Source organism: Dipodomys ordii, unplaced genomic scaffold (assembly GCF_000151885.1).
Source record: "Dipodomys ordii isolate 6190 unplaced genomic scaffold, Dord_2.0 Scaffold57, whole genome shotgun sequence".
In the NCBI taxonomy this organism is placed as follows: domain Eukaryota; kingdom Metazoa; phylum Chordata; class Mammalia; order Rodentia; family Heteromyidae; genus Dipodomys; species Dipodomys ordii.
Window position 1 is genome coordinate 11,000,529 of NW_012267273.1, and position 20,406 is coordinate 11,020,934.

The following is a 20,406-nucleotide window of genomic DNA, read 5'->3' on the forward strand; positions in this document are numbered from 1 at the left end:
TTTTGCCCCTGCCATTTACTGAAGAGACTATCCTTTCTCCAATGTACTTTTGAAACATTTGTTATAAAATTAGTTGGCTCTACGTTTGTGAATTTATTTCTGTGTTCTAGTCATTTAATTGATATTGATGTTGTGCCATACTTTTCTATTATTGTACCTTTGTAGTATTTATATTTTTTGGTGTGTATGCCAGTTCTGAGGCTTGAACTCAGGGCCTGGATGCTGTCCCTAAGCTTTTTTTTTTTGCTCAAAACTTGAACTTTACCATTTGAGCCACAACTCTACTTCTGGCTTTTTTGGTGGTTAATTGGAGATAAGAGTCCCACAGACTTTCTGCCCAGGCTAGCCTCAAACCACAATCTTCAGATCTCAACCTCCTGAGTGGCTAGGATTACAGGTGTGAGTTACTGGTGCCTGGAAATTCTTACATTTTTTATTTTAATTAAGTTTTTGTTGTGAAAATACTGTACAAAAGGGGTTACAGTTACATGAGCAAGGTAATGAGTACATTTTCTTATCCAGCACTGTTGCCTCCTCCTTTGTTTTTCCCCTACCATCCCTTCCTTCCCACCTCCTCAGCTACACCCCACTACCCCCACCCCCGCCTAAATTGTAAAGTTCGTTTTTTGACATAGCATCTTGTACATCTCATTGTTGCAATGGGTCCAGGTGTATAGCTATTTGAACAATTTGTTTTTTCCCTTCCCCTCCCCAAATTATACCAACATCAAATACAGTGAAAACAGGGTTATACCGTGGGGGAGTGACATACAACAAAAATCACATGGTACCTTATAAATATGTTAGAAACAATAGCAAGGAAGAAAAAACCACTTATGTCTCTATCTTGGGGTTCATTTCGCTTAACATCATCTTATCTGACCTTTCCTGATTGTCCCAGACATATACTAGTTATTGCACATAAGGGAAACAATGGGACCTATGTTTCTTTGGGTATGGCTTACTTTACTTAATATAATTTTCTTTTCTTTTCTTTTTTTGGTGCCAGTCCTGGGGCTTGAACTCAGGCCCTGGCCCTGTCCCTGAGGCTCCTTTGCTCAAGGCTAGCACTCTACACTGAGCCACCTTCCCAGCCCAATTCTTACATTTTCTTATGTGACATTTACTCTTGAAGATTATTGTCTGTGATACTATAGAATGTCATTTAATTGGACTTACTTTGGTTTTCTTCAATTACCATTATTAGAAGTTACCATTTTGGAAGAATGCCATAGGCATGAAGCATCAGGGTACTTGATGACAATATGTATACTGATAATGCTAACCTTGGTTATCTTACTGATTTTTTACTGTTTAGTCTGTAGGACTCTGCTCAGAAGTAGACTTTTCCTTCATGTCCTTTTTCTCAGCTGAAATAAGTGCTCATTCATGCTGTTACCCATGTCAGCCTGATCTTCATTTTCCACAAGTCTCCACCATGATAGACCCTTCTTAGGGCTCTTCTGATCTTTTCTGCAAGCGCTTTATGAGTTTGAATGCAGACATTTCCATTTTCTGTAGCCCATGGGGACATCATGTGGTCTCACCAGCTTTCACTGATTAGTCAGTTCTTCCAGCGGAAGTCTTCCCAGTGCCCCAAAGTGAGGACATGTCTGTATTTCCTCTCTGTGTACATGATCTTAAATTTGAGGTCAGTTTCTTCTTCTGTGATCTCCTCTGAGTTTGAAATTCATCTGTCCATGACTTTTCAGGTAGATAGAAGGCTGAAGCCTTCATATATGCAAGGCTCATGTAAATTGCAGGTAATTTATTCCAGTTGACACCCGGTGTCCTTTCTGAGGTGTTTTTTTGTTTGTTTTTGTTGTTTTTTTCGTTTTTGGAAATACAACAGAAAGTACCATGTGTTTTAGAGGCATGTATAACTTATTCCCTTTCCTGTGTCTCAAGGTTCTGTTTCTTATGGTTTGGGGAAAAATATTTTATTCAATTCTTTCTACACACATGAAAGAAAATCTTTCTGGAATGAGACTTAAGGAAAATGAGCTCTGAAGTCAAGGAACTAAGCCTATTGTACAGAACTGTCAGACCACAGACTTCCATTTGTAAAATGGGGAAAATAAGCCAATGGAAAATTAAGCAATAAAATGTTAAAAGGAAGTGTTTCTAGAACTAGAATCCATCTTTTCCCTTTACAGGCTGGGATTGTAGATCTTTTAGATTTTTGCAAAGCAAATAGTCCCCACTCCAACTTTCCAACTCTAATATTGTAGTGCCAAAGCAGCCATGAGAGATAGGGAATAAATGAGTACAAATGTATCCCGGTTTTATTTACAAGCTTTTATTTATGAAAATAGATGCTAGACCAGCTTAACTGCACATGGCCAGCAGTTTATTCCTCTGTTAAACCAAATCTACCTCAGCTCCAGATGACTGCTAGAGTTGAACTTCCATTTAAATTAACCTCCCAGGAAATAGTGAAATTGCTAGCTTAGTTTGTGCTACAAATTTCTTTACCTTGTTCAGTTTCCTCATCTCTACAAAAGGAGTAAGAAAAGAGATGTCATGAGGATTAAATGAGTTCACACATGTAGGGTATTTTGGAACAATGTCTAGCATGCAGCAATTGTGCACTAAATCTAATTTTGTTGGGGTTTGGGCAGCATTCTCTTTTCCAAACACCAAATCTCAAGTCACAGGAGTATAAAGTTCTTATTATTTGTGTTCATTTATGGAGAACAGTCAGCTTTTCTTGTCTTGTCTTTCTTTTTTCTCTGAATCAGAAACCTCTCTAGGAATTAACATATGTTCCTGTGTCTCTAGATTGATTGCTACAGAATGAGTTTCCTGATAGTGCCTTGAAGTCCTTAGAACTCTTACCTTCTGCTTCTTTATTAGACCTGGAGTTGGATTCCCTTCTCTTTCAAGGCTACAACTTTCAATTAGTGTGTCTGTGGCCTCTTTCCTCCTCATCAGTGAACATCCAGGCCTCTCACTAAGAATACCCCTTGTGAGAAAGTTCTACCTCTCGTAACCCAGATTTTGTGGGGATATTTTCAAACTTTGAAATCTATAAGATGCCTTTTATAAACTTATTCTGTTTTCCCCAAAACTAACAAAGGAATTAAAAGCAAAAATAAGCACATGCAGCCATCCAAACATACTTCATAAACAGAAGGAGCATTTTAATTTTTGGACTGCCACCCAGAAGAACTGAGATTGCAGGACAAGAAAGAGCAGGTGGCAGGCAGCAAGGGCTACTATAAGGACCCAGTACTTCTCTTCACTCTGCTAATAAGCAGGAAGTGATTGAGATAAGAGAGTGATGATGAAGATGCTGACTGAGCCCTTAGAATGAGCCAGGGTCAGGGATCAGCCCAGGACCTAATTAATCCTCACAATAACTCCAAGACGTGGGCACAGGTCATCCTTATTTGAGAATCAAAGATACCATGTCCATGGACACAAAGCTAAAAAATAGTTATTCAAACCCAGATCAATTTCTCTCTAATATCTTTGTTCTTAAGTTTCTCACCATCCTGCTATGCTAGGCTGATGTACACCTTTAATCCTTCTGGTGTGTGTTAAGTACTTGGTATCATCACATAGCTCCTTTGTGGCAACTCCGCCAACCGAATCTATACCTGAAGTGACAGGAAGGGATGCAAAAGTGGACTGATGCTCACCAGCCACAGGAACCAATGAGAGTTAAGGGGAGGAAGAGCAATGGTGCCTGAAAGGTAAATGGAGTCATGTTGAGGCCTCTGGCCTTTCCCAGAGTTGGGGAATGAGTCATCACAATATCATGAATACAGGTTAGGCAGCTATGTGAGCCTTCTCTTTCAGGGTAGGGATATGATCTTGATAAATTTCATAGCAAAATAGCCAGGCCAAGTTGGATTGGGGAATTTAGGCTCAAGTAGCTACTCACATTGCAGGGCTGTACTCTCTGGCTCTGAGAACAGATTGACAAGGCCAGGTCCAAATGTGTTCAGATAGGAGACAGCCTGAGGATGATATACATAGTTTGCATGTGTGTGTGTGTGTGTGTGTGTGTGTGTGTGTGTGTTGTATCTGCAAATATGTGTGTGCGTGTAGCTTTCTCTGAAGTGTATATCTCAGAGTTGGTATGCGCTAGCCATATGTATTTCTGTGCTCACTGACTGTGTACAAGCCTGTGTAAGTACCTTGACACTTAGAGGGGTAAGTTAAATGAACAGACGCTTGTGAGCCTGCCAGTCGTCTTTTTGTACTGATGGGTCAGGGCCATTGTTTTGTACAATTAACCTGGGACTCAGAGACTTGCAAATGAATCCAACAGAGTACTGGGGTTTGGATGCCTTCCAGCGTGCAGTGTGTGATGAGAATTGTGTTTCTAAGCCTTCATCGCACTAGACTGCCAACTTTCCTGATACCTTGTGCTTTGGAGGACACAGGCAGAGTGGAAGTATCAGACTGGAAAATTGCCCAGTGATCTGTTACAAACATATTGTCAACTGCTGGAGCCTCCGGTGCCTGTCCCTGCAGTGATGGGTGAATGCCATTCCCTTTGGCTCTTTGGAAGCCATGTCTACTCTGATTCATACTGTTGTGGAAAAAGCATCATGCCTAGAGATGGAGGCATTCAAATGCATGAGTACATTGTCTGAAAATGAACGACAGTGTGGGAACAGGAAAGAAGAGGAAATGCATGCACACCAGAGCATGCAAGAGGAAAACCCATTGTCTTATGACACCATGACTGCATTCCCCCCTAGCCTTGTCCCAAGTCCCACATCATGAAGTAGATCTCCCATCTGCTTTTTATTAAATAGCAGGTGGTTTGGGGGCCCCTGGAGAACAAAACTCACCACCACCAGATCTACAAAACACAATTACTACAGACCTGACATCCAAAAGCCTGGAAACAGTATGTCACTATCTATCTAACAGGATTTGAAGATCCAGAAAAGTCTCTCCATGTAGAGTGACTTGTCCTCTTCTTTGTGTATATTGTTGCTTACTGCTTCTGTTAATGCCTTTTCATTTTAAAGAGATACAAGCATTTTTATTTAGTGAAGAGCGTTTAGTCAGTGTCTGCCAAAGGTCACACACAAGGAAATGAATACATTAGCAGTGCTTGATTATATTAATTAACTAATTTATTATTGCTCTTGGCACCTTGTAGGAGGCTTAGAACAATAGGGACACACAGTGGGAAATTTTTGATAAAAGGTACTAGAACTTTGTCAAGAGCATTGAAGAAGGCATGTGTGTGTATGTTGGTATGTGGATATGCATGTGGATGTATGCGCATGTGTATGTATGTATGTATGTATGTATATGTGTGGTGTACATTATAAGAAAAATTGAGATTCAAGACCATAAAAATGCCTTTGCCTTTGTAGGGCTTATACTTAAGGAGCCTAAATACGCCCACCTACAAGTGACATGAAATATGCTGAAAAGCAAAATAATACATGTTCCCAGTGATTTCACTGAGGGGTAGGTGATTTACCACCTGGGCAAGGTTGTCCAGGAAAGGACCCTCAGATGACTACTGAGCTAGATTGTGAAGAGCATCACCACAAAGCTAGTTTTAACAGTCCAGGAGCAGGCAGGAAATGAACCACTTTAAAAGGCCCATTGCCAGACATCTGGGAGGGTACGTGTGGATGAGAATGAACGTTACGGCAAGGGAAGAAGTGCAGGCTCCTGGCGGCCTGTTCCCACTCACCCAGGAAAGCCAGGAACAAAAGCAAACAAATAATTGAAATGGACACAGATCAATTAGATGATGACAAATAAAAATTTTAATAGCCTAGGATGAGGTGTTATTAAAAATGACTTGTCTGAGCCGGATGCCTCTAAATTTACATTTAAATGTAATTAACACTGAATGGCACTTACTGCTGGTCTCATTCTGCCAGCTGATGGTGTTCGCTAGAGCGCTGTGGAGATGCCGGGAAGCATTATCTTTAGAAAATATTCCATCCCTGTTTTCATTCATTTGTAGTTTAACTTCCTTCATTACGTTGCATTAGGAGAAAGAGCGTTCTTGCTTCCTGGTGCATCCACTCCTGCAGCTCATCTCCCCAAATGAAATCATCAACAGCTTGAGACATCACAGCCATCTCCACAGCAACCACTTACACCCAGAGAACACACACTGGCTCATGTACTCTTCGTCTCCCTCATTATTTATTACCAGAGAGATCTGATATTAAAACAAAATAGGATATTGGTTTCCTGAGATTTGGGGGGCAAGCTGCTATGTCTCTTTCCCTGGAGACATGGCTGGAAAGGAAGTCAAAGATTTGTCCTTGGGAAAAGATAGACCTGTCCCCTTGAGTACTGACTCCACCCCTTCTCTGCTCTCTGCTGCAGGTTTCGTTACAGAGCTGCTTGCAAAAATTAAATACTTAATGGACACATATTGTGCAATTATTGTGCTCCAGGCATTTACTGTGCAAGATCACATTTTATCTATAAGGTAGGAGTTCTTGTTCTATGTTTGGGTTAATTATGGTGTAATAATTTGATGCATTAAATGACAATGATTCTATTATCGCTTACATATGGAGTGAATGGAGCTCAGCTGGTGTGCTACTAGGCCTGCTTTGAGATTCTCATGAGTGCAAGCAGATAGGGTTAGGATTGGAGTCTCCTGGTCTCTGCTGGGTCACTGGCATAACTGGGTCACTCTCCCTGCATGCTTGCTTAGTTTCTGTTCTCCACATGGCCCTCTCCAGACAGCTCAGAATTCTCTAAAGCACAAAAGCAAAATTGGTCAGACCTTGTAATGCCTGAGTCCTGCATTCCCAGAATACAGGGTTCAAACAGGCATCTTCAGTTTCAGAGTTGCATCTTTTCTTTTCTTTTTTTGCATTCTCATGGGTACTGGACCTTGAAGTCAAGAGTTCACATCCCTTAGTTTTTTCATTCAAGGATGGCACTCTAAAGTGTGAGTATGGCTTTTTTTTCAAGTAAGGGGTAGGTTTATTCATCGTTCTGGCTGGCACCAGGCCATGTTCACCCTCCACACGGCGGGGAAAAGCCTAGGAAAGAGAGCTGGGAGAGCTAGGAAAGAGAGAGAGCTGGGAAAAAGCTAGAAAAGAGCTAGAAAGGAGCTAGAAAAGAAGGTGTCTGGGCCTGGGCTAGGCCTTATCTAGGGTATGGGCAGAGAAAGGTGTGGCCACATCAAATTCAGATGTGACCTCAGTGGATGCAGATGTGACCTCTTCCAGGTGTGCCAGTTGCCTAGGTAACGCAGGTACTGGGTGGAGACTTTGCTGGGAGGAGGGTGGAGTCTGCTTGCCATCCAGGAACCGACCTTACATTCTAGCCTTTTAATAATCATAAAATAGGGCACTGATTCTCTCTGGCTACTTCCTGCTGACAAGGGGCAACAACAATAGGAGTAAAAGGATGGAGTTTGGTCCCCTCCCAGAGAAGGCAGTGAGCAGCCGCTGTCCCTTGCTGGCATGAATCCTTAGATGAAGTCTGGAGAAGTCTCATGAGCAGTGAGGGGCTGGAAAAAAATACTAGAGAGCAAATAAATGGCAAGAAGAAAGACTTGGGGCTGAAAATGTTGCTAGAAATGTCCCTAGCTACTTCTGACATCTGGCAACTAGGTAGAGAAGTTGGGTGACAAAGGCAAGAATATAAATTCCTGTCCAGTTAATAGGTAGACAGGTATAGACATTGGATGGGCAAGTTTCTTACTTCTGTTGACCTCCAGGCTCTGGTTAGTTTTGAAAGGGCAGACACTAAGTTGCTGATGCGACATCATTTTCTCTTACTCTCTCCATGTTCCTTGTTCCCCAGACTGGCTGAGTCTAGGTGCTCATTGCTGGGATGGCTTGTCCCAGTTGGTATTCAAGGTTTGAACTCAAGGCCTGGGCACTATCCCTGAGCACTTCTGCTCAAGGCTAGCACTGAACCACTTTGAGTTATAGTACTACTTGCAGTGTTTGCTGGTTAGAGATAAGAGTCTTGAGCCATGCTTCTAGCCTGGCTCTTTGCAGGTTAGTTGGGAGATGGAGTCTTAGGGATTTTTTTGGTCTGGGCTGGCTTTGAACTGCAATCTTTGCCACAAAAGCCCTATATTATTTCCAATTAAAGCAACAAGGAGATCAAGTAGAATAAGTAGAGTTGACCTGGTTCTTATCAAGAATTGATCAACAAATATTCTGCAATGACAAAACTCATTAGATGTGATGAGAATTTTAGCACAGATATGCCCAGTATTTTAGAACCACATAGTCAGTAGTAGAATACACAACACAAAACAAAAAAGACAAAACTCAAAACCTAAATTTTTGAAAACAATGTTTAGACATCTTTTCTAACAAAGCACATCAGATGGTTGGTCCTCAGTTACCAGGGCCTGTGAAAAGAGCAACTTGTTAGCAAAGCACCTTAGAATAGATGGATTCTTTGCATTTTTTCAGAAATTCGCCATCTTGAATTTGCCATCTTGGCCACATGGTGGGTTAAGGGTTTGGCCCCATCTGACCCTTAACCTTCCACTAAGAGTATGCCTTTTTGATGGTTAGCTAGAGCTAGAAGTCTCACAGGCCTTCCTGCTCAGGACCATGATCCTCAGCTCTCATCCTCTTGAGTAGCTAGGATTACAGGTATGGGCCACTGGTACCCAGCTTGCTCAGAGTTTGCATACTCTTAAAATCCTTAAAAAGATTCAGAAAAATATCTGGAAAATAGGTGATACTTAGAGAATCTGACTATATATTCTTTCCTCCCCTTCTTGACCTTATTTTGGAGTTATACTCCTTCAATTACTCAGCTCTTTATGAAGATTCTGCTATGTGCCAAACTCTGTGCTGTACATACTGTGGACAATACCAAAATTACCCAGACCTATGACTGATGTTGTGGAGTTTTGGGTATTAGATGTTTATATAAGCAAATAGAAAGAATTTGAGAATCCCCTCCGAATGAGACCAGTGTTCAGGAAGGCTTTGGGATCTGGCCACTGTCCTGAGAATGACTTTGCTGGGTGTGGAAGAGGGTGTGGAATGAGTCACACAGACCAACCTTGCCCTAGTACTTGGCCTCTTTTGGGGAGAAGTACTCAGAGCCTGCTTTTTTGTATGCCCTAAACCAGTGGTAAATAAGCATCCAGTTAATGATCTGCATGTTTTTAAAGTAACTTCTACTTCTTCTGTTAGATGAATAATACTTGTTCATTGAAGGGAAAAGAGTAAAATAGGCAAAGGAAGCAAAGAAGCCAGAATAACAATTCCAACTTTCCATTAACCAGGAGCAAGCACTATTGACATTTGGGCATGTATTCTTCTTATTAAGAACTGCACCATGCCAATCAAAGACATTTTACTAAGAGCATACTGTATGTAGTGAGCAGATTAAATGTACATGTTGGGTCTTCGTCCGTCCCACGAAAGACGGACGGGGTCCGAGGAAAGGTAAGGTAAGGTAAAGGAAAGGTAAGCCCTGTTTCTTATGCCTACTTGGGTCTTGGTGATTTTTCCCAGGTACTTCTCCAAGAACCTGCTCACCTTCCCCTTTCTCTCAGATTGTTGCCCTTCCTTACATTCCAAGGACTGCATTTCTTCCCCATCCCCAGCCTGAGGATTCAGTTCTTGTTATTACACTCAAATGTCCCAGTACTGACTGGTGGTCTTCCTACAAGAAGCTACAAAATGCTGCTGAGGTTGGTCAGCTTCGTCACTCCCAACCAGCTCCTGGAGTGTTCTCTCTAATAAGCCAGTTTTCTGTCCCTTGTGTTTTTTCTAGGATCCCTTCACATTGTTGCAAGCAGATTCAGTCCCATTTTTCCCTATATCCCCCTACCTGCCTTTTCTAGTGGCTGACACTCCACCTGTCTCTACCTTCTTCTAACAAGCTTGGTCTCAACAACTGTGACTGTGCCTCCATTCCTAGCTTAACAGATGAGTAAATAGAAATCAGAAAATCTGCTTTATCCAAAGCAGCTGGGAAAATAATGTGATGGTCTCACAAGGGGGAGATGGGTTGCAAAGAAAGAATATAAGAGGGAGTTAATCTAATTAAGTTATAATATATACATGTGTAAATTTTAAATTAAGAACTACCTTCAAAATACAATGAAATGTAGCATTTTATTAGAGTTGCCCTTGTCCCATTCTCTTCGAAGTATGTCATAGTAAAAAGCTAGGCTGAAGCATGGTTCAAGTGGTAGAGCACTAGCTGTAAGAAAGAAAATTGATAACTCCTCTGTATGGTATTCTCACAATAAAAAATAAAAAATAAATAAAATAAAATGGCTTTATACATAAGGAGATAATAATAAATTAATAATTTCTTGAACAAAAAAGAAAGAAAATTGAGCAAGAATGAGAGGCCTTGAGTGTAAGCAAGCAAGCAAGAAAGAAAGAGAGAGAGAGAGAGAGAGAGGAAGGAAGGAAGGAAGGAAGGAAGGAAGGACGGAAGGAAGGAAAGACCTAAGCTTTCACCTAGAACAGAGCTAGTCCACAAAGTCTGGCTATATTTTAAATGGCCAATTATCAACAAAAAACACAAGGTATGCAAAGAAATATGTGTTCAAATTAAGAAAAATTGTCAGGAACCCTTCTTAAAGAAATATAGACATCAGATTTACTTGACACTGAAACAACTGTTTTAAATATACTCTAACAGTTTAAACAAAACTGGACAAAGTACTAATAGAAATTGAGAAAAAATATGTGTAAGAGAATTTTGATATTTTTCTCCTATTTTTGTGATTTTTTCCTATTTTTAAGTGGAGGTAGTAGGGATTTACTTTTTTAATTGTACACGGAGTTTCATTGTAATATTAACATACATGTCTATAATGTACTTCGATCAAATTTATCCCCGTCTATATTACTTTGTGCGTGCGTGTGTGTGTATGTGTGTGTGTGTGTGTGTGTGTGTGTGTGTGTGTGTGTGTGAGGGGGGGGAGAGGGAGAGAGAGAGAGAGGTAGTACTGGGGCTTGAATTCAGAGTCTGGGCACTATCCCTTAGCTTTTCAGTTCAAGGCTGGGACTATACCATGGCTTTTTGGTGGTTAAGTGGAGATAAGAGTCTCATGGACTTTCCGTCCCAGCTGGCTTCCAACTGCAGTCCTTATATCTCAGCCTCATAAGTGGCTAAGATTACAGGTATGAATCACCAACATCCAACTGCATTACTCTTCCTTAACCCCCTTTCTCTTCATGCTCCTTTGCAATAGTTCTTATTGTTGTATATCTTTTCCATGGACAAGTATTATAGGAATAAAATTAATTCTGGTACACTATGTTACTATTCTTCATATTCTGGGAACCCATTCTGAATTATGTCCTATTTCAGGTGTTCACAGATTTTTCTGAAGCTCATCCATCGATGACTCTCTCCCAAGAGGAACAATGCTTGCTTTAGGCAACAGGGGGGGTTGAATCCTTGGTATGATAAAAGACATTCTGGATGGGCTCAGTGATGTGGTTCTGACAGTGAAGCTGGCATTTTGCTTCAACCTCCAGTACAGTCCTGCAGAATGACAGGCCTGAAGAGGAAATGAAGAACTTGGAACAGACCTCTGCAGCTCCCTGGGACTCACATGGAAGAGGCTATCTTTGCAGAGAACTTCAGAGAACATCAGAATTCTGTTGTCTTGTTTTGAGGGTTCCTGTATCTGGCTCCCATCTGCATTGTCACCCTCACATTCATTGTCGCCCTCACATTCAGATGATGGGTTAAGAAATAAATAGGTAGATGTTATGCTCCGCTTTTTCATTCCTTTCCTGGAAGAAAAAAAAAAAAAACCACCCAAATTGCAGCTGCTGCTTCTTCCTGCACCTAAAGTGCATAATGCCAGCAATTTTGGAAACGGAAACAGGCTAGTCTGCCTAGAAATCTCCAGAGCATTGTAGGCTAATACATTAAAATTAAAGAGAAACAGAAGCCATCACTACAAATTGCAACATTATTGTTCAAGCCAAGATCGTCCTAATTATAAACTAGCATTTTTATAGATGTCACAGGGGCTGTTTTAGTGCCGCTTTGCTGATGCTAAAAAGATAGTGTGGAAATGTGATCAGGGATCCTCACACTACTGTCTAACTGGAGGGAAAAAAAAGTTAATTAGACTCTTTTTTGGCATATTAGAGAAGACAGGCTTATTAGACACATTTACAAGCTAATGATATGCCTATACTCTGCTATCAAAAAATGCATTTAAATAAACTGATTTACAGTTCAGCCATTTTCATCTCTTTAACCAGTATATTCACATTTACATTGCCCAGATTTAATTGCCATGGGATTAGAGTATTTCTCGAGCCCAGACTGCAAGATGGGGATTGCTTTCCCAAGTTGTCCTAGGCCACAGGTAGCCCCATTCTGCTTGTTGTCTACTTCTAGGCTGAATAACCTTGATTCAGCTAAAGACTGCTGAACCCACAGTCTGTCATTAATGAGTGCAAGGAGCGTTTGTAGAGATGGCAGGAACGAGAGGGAGACAAGAACTAAATGCTATGATAACTAAGGCCACATTCCTCCCCTGGGCCTTGTGGGTAAGAGATGAGCATTGAAGGGAAATAGGCATTCCCTTCTCCAGCTCAGCCCCTAAGAGGGCCTGACTCACATTTTGAGGAGCAGAATACTCTTTCTCTGTTGAAGCCTACCCACACAATGCTTTAGTGAGCCCTGAATAAACATAGCCATGGGAATCAGACACAGCTGGAGATCATGGCTCTGCCTCTTGGTGTACTTTAGCTTCCTAAACCCTCCTTTCCATACTTGTAACATGATTATAATGATATTTTCCCTCAATGTACTTTTCTGAATATTTCCTGTGTTACTGCATGCAACATGTCCAGCAAAACTCCTGGCCTGTGCCAAATGTTAAGAAAATATCATCTGTTATTCTTATTACTAATCTACTTCAATTGCTATGTGCTTTTGCTTAAAGCCTTCAATGAATCCCTGTTTCTTATTGGAGACTTAACATAGCCTTTAAAGCCCTTCTGATTTGGATCCTAATTTCCCATTCCAACTTCCTCACTAGCCCCTTCTCCCACAACATGGTCCTTTAGCCCAATAGAACGGCCAACCCTGTCACAGACTTGCTTATGCTTTGTCTAATCACTCCCTGTGTGCTTTTCTCATTCTCTCCCCTTGTTCTGCTCTGCCCATTAGCTATCTTCTCATCTTCCAACAAGGAACCTCCACTCCAGAGCTCAGCTCAGAGGACTGCTCTAGGCTGTTGCTGCCCACACCTATCCTTCTAGGTGGCATAATGGCTTCTTCCCAGACAATCACACATGCTTCTCCCAAACTGGCTTATCTGCTCTCAGGCTGTCTTTCCTGCCTGAAACTATGTCCTTTAATGACCAATACCTACTTTTATTACCAGTATCAGGCTCAGTGCTAGGCATAAGTAGGCACTAAGTAAATGTTTATGAAATGGAATCAAGTTAAATTAAACTGATGTGAACTAGCGTCTGACAAGGTAATTTCCGAAGTGTCTTTTTCTGTAAATTCATGATTTGTTTTTAAAATATACTGGGTTCAGCGGCTTAATTCAGCTCCTGTTTCCTGTCTATAAAATGTGAATAAGAAATCTTAACATAAGTGGGTCAATCCACGTGAAGAAACACTGTATTTGCTTGCTTACTCTGTGCTGCTTTCTCTAAGATGATGGTAATAGGAAAAGTACATTGTCTCTGTAGTGTTAATGTCTTTCCTATTTCAATTTCCCACCATAAAGGTAAACTATCATTCCCTCCTCCTAAGAAATAGGACCATTTACTGGTACCATTTCAATATGATGAAATCGGGGTGCTTGGAGTAAGTTTCCATACATAGCTTTTACATTCAGGTTCTAGTCTCAGATCTTGCAACAAAAGAATCATGGGAAAAGGCCTTTTCTCCTCCTCTTCCACCAACCCCCCTCCATAAAGACAAAGCCCAGCCCATCCTTTTTATGATTATCATCATCATCAAAGACATCATTGGAGTTTAATGCCTGAGAATGACTTCACATGCCAGTGACTAACAATGTTACGGACAATTATTTCTTTTGACCGTTACTGCTTCACTGTCAAGGAAAATGTCACTTGCGTAAGGTAATAAATGTAGTTTATTGGGAGAGTGGATACACTGAGGTCTGCCATTTAATTTAATAGCAGCTCACCCTCAGCAATTCCTTGAGATAAAGTCACTCAAGAGCAGTTTCTTGCAAGTACTTTTCCAACTGTTTCCTGAATCTCTATCTTCCAAAATGACATCTCCTATTTGTCTGAATTGTCTTTGGAAAGAAGAAGATGCCTTCACTAACAGGAGGACTGGGGAAGTCCCTCCTGGACAGAACAAGTACCGCACAGTTACCATGTGAAACTGCTCCTCAGCACTTAAAGTTGCATCTTGTTGGCATTCTCCAGCTACATTCCTATGGTACCCCAAAGGGACTCAGGAAAGACACACTCAACAATAGAAGGAAAAACAAGCAAGATGATTCTTCCTTCTCTTCAGTTAAATGTATACTACATAAAATTTTTCCCATCCATGGGAACCCAGACCTGAACTGGCATTCACCACAGAGCATAAGAAGCTGAATAAGGGGCTGGGAAGGTGGCTCAGTGGTAAAGTGTTTGCCTTGCATACCTGAGGCCCTGGGTTTGATTCCTCAGCACCCCATAAGCAAAAAGAAAAAAGCCGGAAGTGGTGCTGTGGCTCAAGTGGTAAAGTGCTAGCCTTGAGCTGAAGAGCTGAGGGACAGCGCCCAAGCCCAGAGTTCAGGCCCCACGACCAGACCCCCCCAAAAAAAGAAGCTGAATAAAAGAATTCAGTCATTAAAAAAAAATTACAGGATACACTTGAGTATATCACTCAAGTGTATATGTCACTCATTTCTGAGATTAGATGCACACCCAAATACATGCATATAGAAAAATTTCATGAAGTGATTCTCATCAGAAAGAGCAACATTCTGTGGCCCTGGAGGAGAGTGACTCTTGAATTCATCTCATTTAGCAAAGGTTTAGTGTCAACCCTAACTCTGATAATTACCAATCGTTAGAAAACGTTGATTAGGCCCCTTAATATCACAACGTTTGTCTTTCTCAACTGCAAAATAGAGCTGGAACTGACACCCTCCTACCTTGTGCTTCTCTGGGGACTCAATGAAAATAACATTTGGTGCAAATTTGGTATCTAGTAGGAGCTCAGTACATGATGATCATCATGCAGTTGCCAAGGACCATGTTATATGAGATAGCAGTAATTTCAGGAGCTCCAACTACTGGCCTAGCACCTACACAATGCATAGAACAGAAAGGATGCTCAGGAAAGCCTGAATGTATGATTGAACCAATGCATGGATAAGTGAGACTTCATATTTCCAATAAGGGTATTGAGGAACAGAAGAGCAAATAGAATGGGACAAAAAAATCACATGGCAGGATTTGGGCAGAACTTGACTTAGACCTCAGGTCCTTTGATTCTGGATAGTGCTCTTTCAACAATCCCTTGTCACCACATTTCCTTCCACACTCTTATCACTTCACATTGTCCCCGAAGTATATGTGTGTTTGAGACACATATGCCTATACATGTACTATTCATGAGGAAACAAAAGCATGTGAAGGAAGTAATAATAAAGTAGAATAGAGTTTGCTATCTGATGCTTTTCAAGCCTTGCTGCTGATACTATACAGCAGCTCAGATCTGAATTAGCAATCTCTACAGCCTGGAGGGGAAGTTGAACTGGAGTCACCCATAGATCTCTAGCATTGAGTGAATGACATTGAGAAAGACCATGAATGTGTCCCCATTCGCTATAATCTTCTATGGATTGCCTTCTTCTGTCTCATCCCTTTGAGCAAAACAATGTTTGTTTGTTTGTTTACCACATCTAAGAAAAGGAGCCATAAGCTCAAATGGGAGGAATAAAAGCAAACTGAAAGACTTTCTGTCTCTAAACTTCCACAAAGCTATAGCTCCTTGTATAAATTATAGACTTAGTGACACATCAACTAAGGCATCAAACAAAGAGGGAAAATAACATTTCTTTGTGGGCAAATTGGAAGCTAAGAGGAAAAGAAAGAAATTAGATCCTTGTTTGAGGTTCTGAGAGTAAGCCCTGACACTTAATAATTATGTCCTGGGCATGGACATGCTAAGAGATACAGAACATCCCTGACCATGTGGAGATGAGGAGGAGGTAAGAATGATGATCTGAAGGACTGGAGTGCAGTCACCACAGGCCCTCTACATTTCCAGCATTCAAGCAGCACCTGCAGAGCAAGTGAATGATAAAACCCTTGTGTGTGTCACCAGGAGCCATGGAATGGCTCAAAGAATAATCAAGATTTCCTTTTCCTTGTCATCCCCAGATAAGCCAAGAGGTAGAAATAAAGAAAGAAATGGGGGGAAACAATGATAGAATCCACATATCTCAAGGGATGTCTCCATCTTGACAAGGGATCCCATAATGAAAAGCTTTGTATAGATGACTGGATGTGAATGCCAACATCTCCATGGAGTCTCCAGAACAATAGGGATGGCAACCAAAAATGCACAGCTCTACATGTGGATGACTGCACATGCCCTGCAGACACATGTCTCCACCTAATGCGAATTTGCATTCCAAAGGGATATGCCTTCTGAGAAAGAAAGAACAAGAGGAAGTTTAAAGTTTATTGATGGTAAGTCCAAAAGGGCTGAGTCTATTTTAAATGGACTAAGTTTACTTTTCAAACTGATTATTATAAAATACTAACTGTGTTTCTCTATATCTCTGATGACCTGATTTTATTTATTTTTAAAGAAGTTTTTTTATTGTGAAAATACTGTACAGAGGGGTTACAATCACATGAGCAAGATAGTGAGTACATTTCTTACCCAGCATTGTTGCCTCCTCCTTTGTTTTTCCCCTACCATCCCTCCCCTTCCACCTCCACAACTATATTTTCCCCGCCGGCCTGCCTAAATTGTAAAGTTCATAGGATCTTGTACATCTCATTGTTGCAATGGGTCAAGCTGTATCCTTATTTAAACAATTTGTTTTTTCCCTTCCCCTCCATAAATTATATCAACATCAAAACAGTGAAAACAGGGGTTATACCATGGGGCAGGGACATACAAAGTAACAAAAAAATCACGTGGTACCTTATAAATATGTTAGAAACAATAGCAAGAAAGAAAAAAACAGTGTCCTTATCTTGGGGTTCATTTTGCTTAACATCATCTTATCTAACCTTTTCTGCTTGTCTTAGATATATACTAGTTATTGCAAATAAGGGAAACCATGGAACCTATGTTTCTTTGGACCTGGCTTACTTCACTTAATAGATTTTTTTTCCAAGTCTTTCCATTTCCTAACAAATGGGACAATGTCATTCTTTCTGATAGAGGCATAGAATTCCATTGTGTATATACATACCACATTTTCTTGATCCATTCTTATACTGAGGGACATCTGGGTTGGTTCCATATCTTAGCTAGGGTAAATAATGCTGCAATAAACATAGTTGTGTTGGTAGCTTTAGTATGGTCTTGTTTGTGATCATTCGGACAAATGCCCAAAAGTGGGATTGCTGGGTCATAAGGGAGCTCTATGTGGAATCGTTTGAGGAACCTCCATACTACTTTCCAAAGTGGTTTAATAAGTTTACACTCCCACCAACAATGCAGTAGGCTTCCCTTCTGGCCACATCCCATCCAGCATCTGTTGTTATTAGAGTTCTTGGTTATAGCCATTCAAACTGGGATGAGGTGGTATCTCAATGTTGTTTTGATTTGCATTTCTTTTATGACTAGAGATGTTGAGCATTTCTTCATGTGTGTATTGGCCATTCTTATTTCCTCTTCAGAGAAGTTTCTCTTTAAGTCTTTAGCCCACTTATTTATCAAGCAGTTGTTTCTTTGAGGATTTATTGTTGGGGGATTTAGTTTTTTGAGTTCCAGGTATATTTCAGATATGAGACCCTTGTCTGTTGTATGGCTAGTGAAGATCTTCTCCCAATCTGTGGGCTTTCTATTGATCTTGCTAGCTATGTCCTTTGCCATGCAGAAGCTCTGCAATTTCATGCAATCCCATTTGTCCAACCTTTCTTTGATTTGTTGTGTTTCTGGGTCTCTATTAAGAAAATTTTGGCTGTGCCAAGGAGACCTAGGGTTTCTCCTATTCCTTCTTGTAATGTTTTCAGGGTGTCTGCTTTGACTTTGAGGTCTGATCCATTTGGAGTTGATTCTGGTGCAGGGTGATATACAAGGATCTAGCTTTAGTTTTTTACAAGTAGTTAACCAATTTTGCCACCACCATTTACTGAAGAGGCTGTTTTCTTCCATTCTGTTTTTTAGCTCCCTTATTGAAGATTAGGTGGCTATAGGTCTGTGGGTTCATTTCAGGGTTTTCAGTTCTATTCCATTGGTCCTGAGGTCTCTTCTTGTGTGAGTACAAACCTGTTTTGATTACTACGGCTTTGTAGTAGAGTTTGAAATTTGGTATTGGTATTCCTCCAGAACTGTTCTTTCTGTTAAGGATCGTTTTTTGCTATTCAGGGTCTTTTATTGTTCCATAAGAATTTTTGGGTTGCCTCTTCTATTTTCTTGAAGAATGAGGTTGGAATATTGATAGGTTTCGCATTGAATTTGTAGATAGCCTTGGGAAGTATTGCCATTTTCACGATATTGATCCTTCCAATCCAGTAGCATAGGAGGTTTTTCTATTTTCTAAGCTCTGTTTTGATTTCCTTTTTCAGGTTTTTAAAGTTTTCATCATAGAGGTGATGAACTGATTTTAAATTAATGCCTACTACATTTGGGATGTAGCTCAGCAGTAGAGCTCTTGTCTTGCATGGGCTAAGGTATGAGTGGCAGCATCACAAATATATAATATGTAATCTATAATATATAAATGCTTATGAATTTTTCTCTTTGAGTGCCAAGCTATGTTGATCTTCAGGTTGTGCACGATAACCAATTCTTCCCAAATTCACTCAACCTTTTGAGATGAAGGTTAATTAAATAAAACCAGAAAAACTTTGATCTACCTCAGGTCTCTGGTATTTATCAGCATAATCTCAAAACACAGATACTCACATATCCCAAATCTTTACATACTACCTTAAATCTATCAGTTTATTCATGGTGGTGACAATGATACTAGTGATGACTTTACCCAAGAGGTAAAGCCCTCATCTTCGACTCCTGTTTTGTCCCATCCAGATCCAATCCACCAGGACTGATATTGTCTTTGCATTCAAAATATATCTAGAACACAACTTCTTACCATCCCCATGTATACTCCTCTTCAAAATGATTACACTTAATTATTTAATTTTAATTTGCTCATACTTTTTGCACACATGTATAAGGGATGGAACAATTATCCATTACAGGTAAACAAGGTATAGTGATCAAATCAGACTCCTCTGTGTAAACCATTGCTCATCTGAGTACTTCAGTCATCTCTTACCCACCTCCCTCTCCCACCAAAGAGGCCTGGAAAACAACTGGAACCAACACAGCACACCCTGGAAGCCATACGCGTATCTCTTTTTAGAATGTCCATAACAGTCAAGTATTCTCTTAGAATATGGCCTTAAGCATCCAATTGGAGAGAACATGAATGATTTCCAAAAAGTGGAAATTCAAGAACTTTAAGAAAAGTATAAGTGCAAAGGCAAATGGGAAATATTCTTGAGCGTAAAGGACAACAAACACCATAACTTCATGATAATGGTTGAGAGAGGTACTCTTTAAATGGTACAGGAAGTCCATCCTGATTCTCTACTATTTCTTTAGTATGTAGTATAAATTTGGTGAGTTAGTGAAGTAGTGCATTAGAAGTTCCTTTTCATGTTTCCAGTGAAACCTGTTAGAAGAAAGATTATCCTAAGGGAATAAAGAGCCAGGGAAAGAGCAGCACCAGATGATGTATAGGCTATGCTGCTATAAAAAACAAAGTCCAAATTAGAGAGTAAAGGCCCAGGTATGGACAATGCTCAGTGAGGTCACTAAAGTATCTCAGTCTCTTCCATCTGGTGTCTCTGCATTCCCAGGTGTATTATCTACATCTACATTTTTAAATAGGATCACTACCATGTTTGCACTCCCGCCCACAAAAAGATGGAGAAACTCCTTCACAGCTCTTTAAAGTTAATCATTCCAGGCCAAAATAAGCACCTATCTATGTTACTTTTACTTTATCTATTTGAATCTTTGCTTCCTTTTTTTTGCTGGTTGTGGAGCTTGAACTGTGGGCCAGGGCACTATTCTGAGCTCTTCAGCTCAAGGCTAGTGCTCTACCCCTTGAGCCATAGCACCCACTTCCAGTTTTTTCTGTGTATGTGGTCCTGAGCAATTGAACCCAGGGCCTCATGCATGCAAGGCAAGCACTCTACCACTGAGCCACCTTCCCAGCCCCATCTATTTGAATCTTTGGTTACAGTCTTAGAAAGTGCCTATTGAGTAGAACACTGGGATAATTGTTTAAGTTGA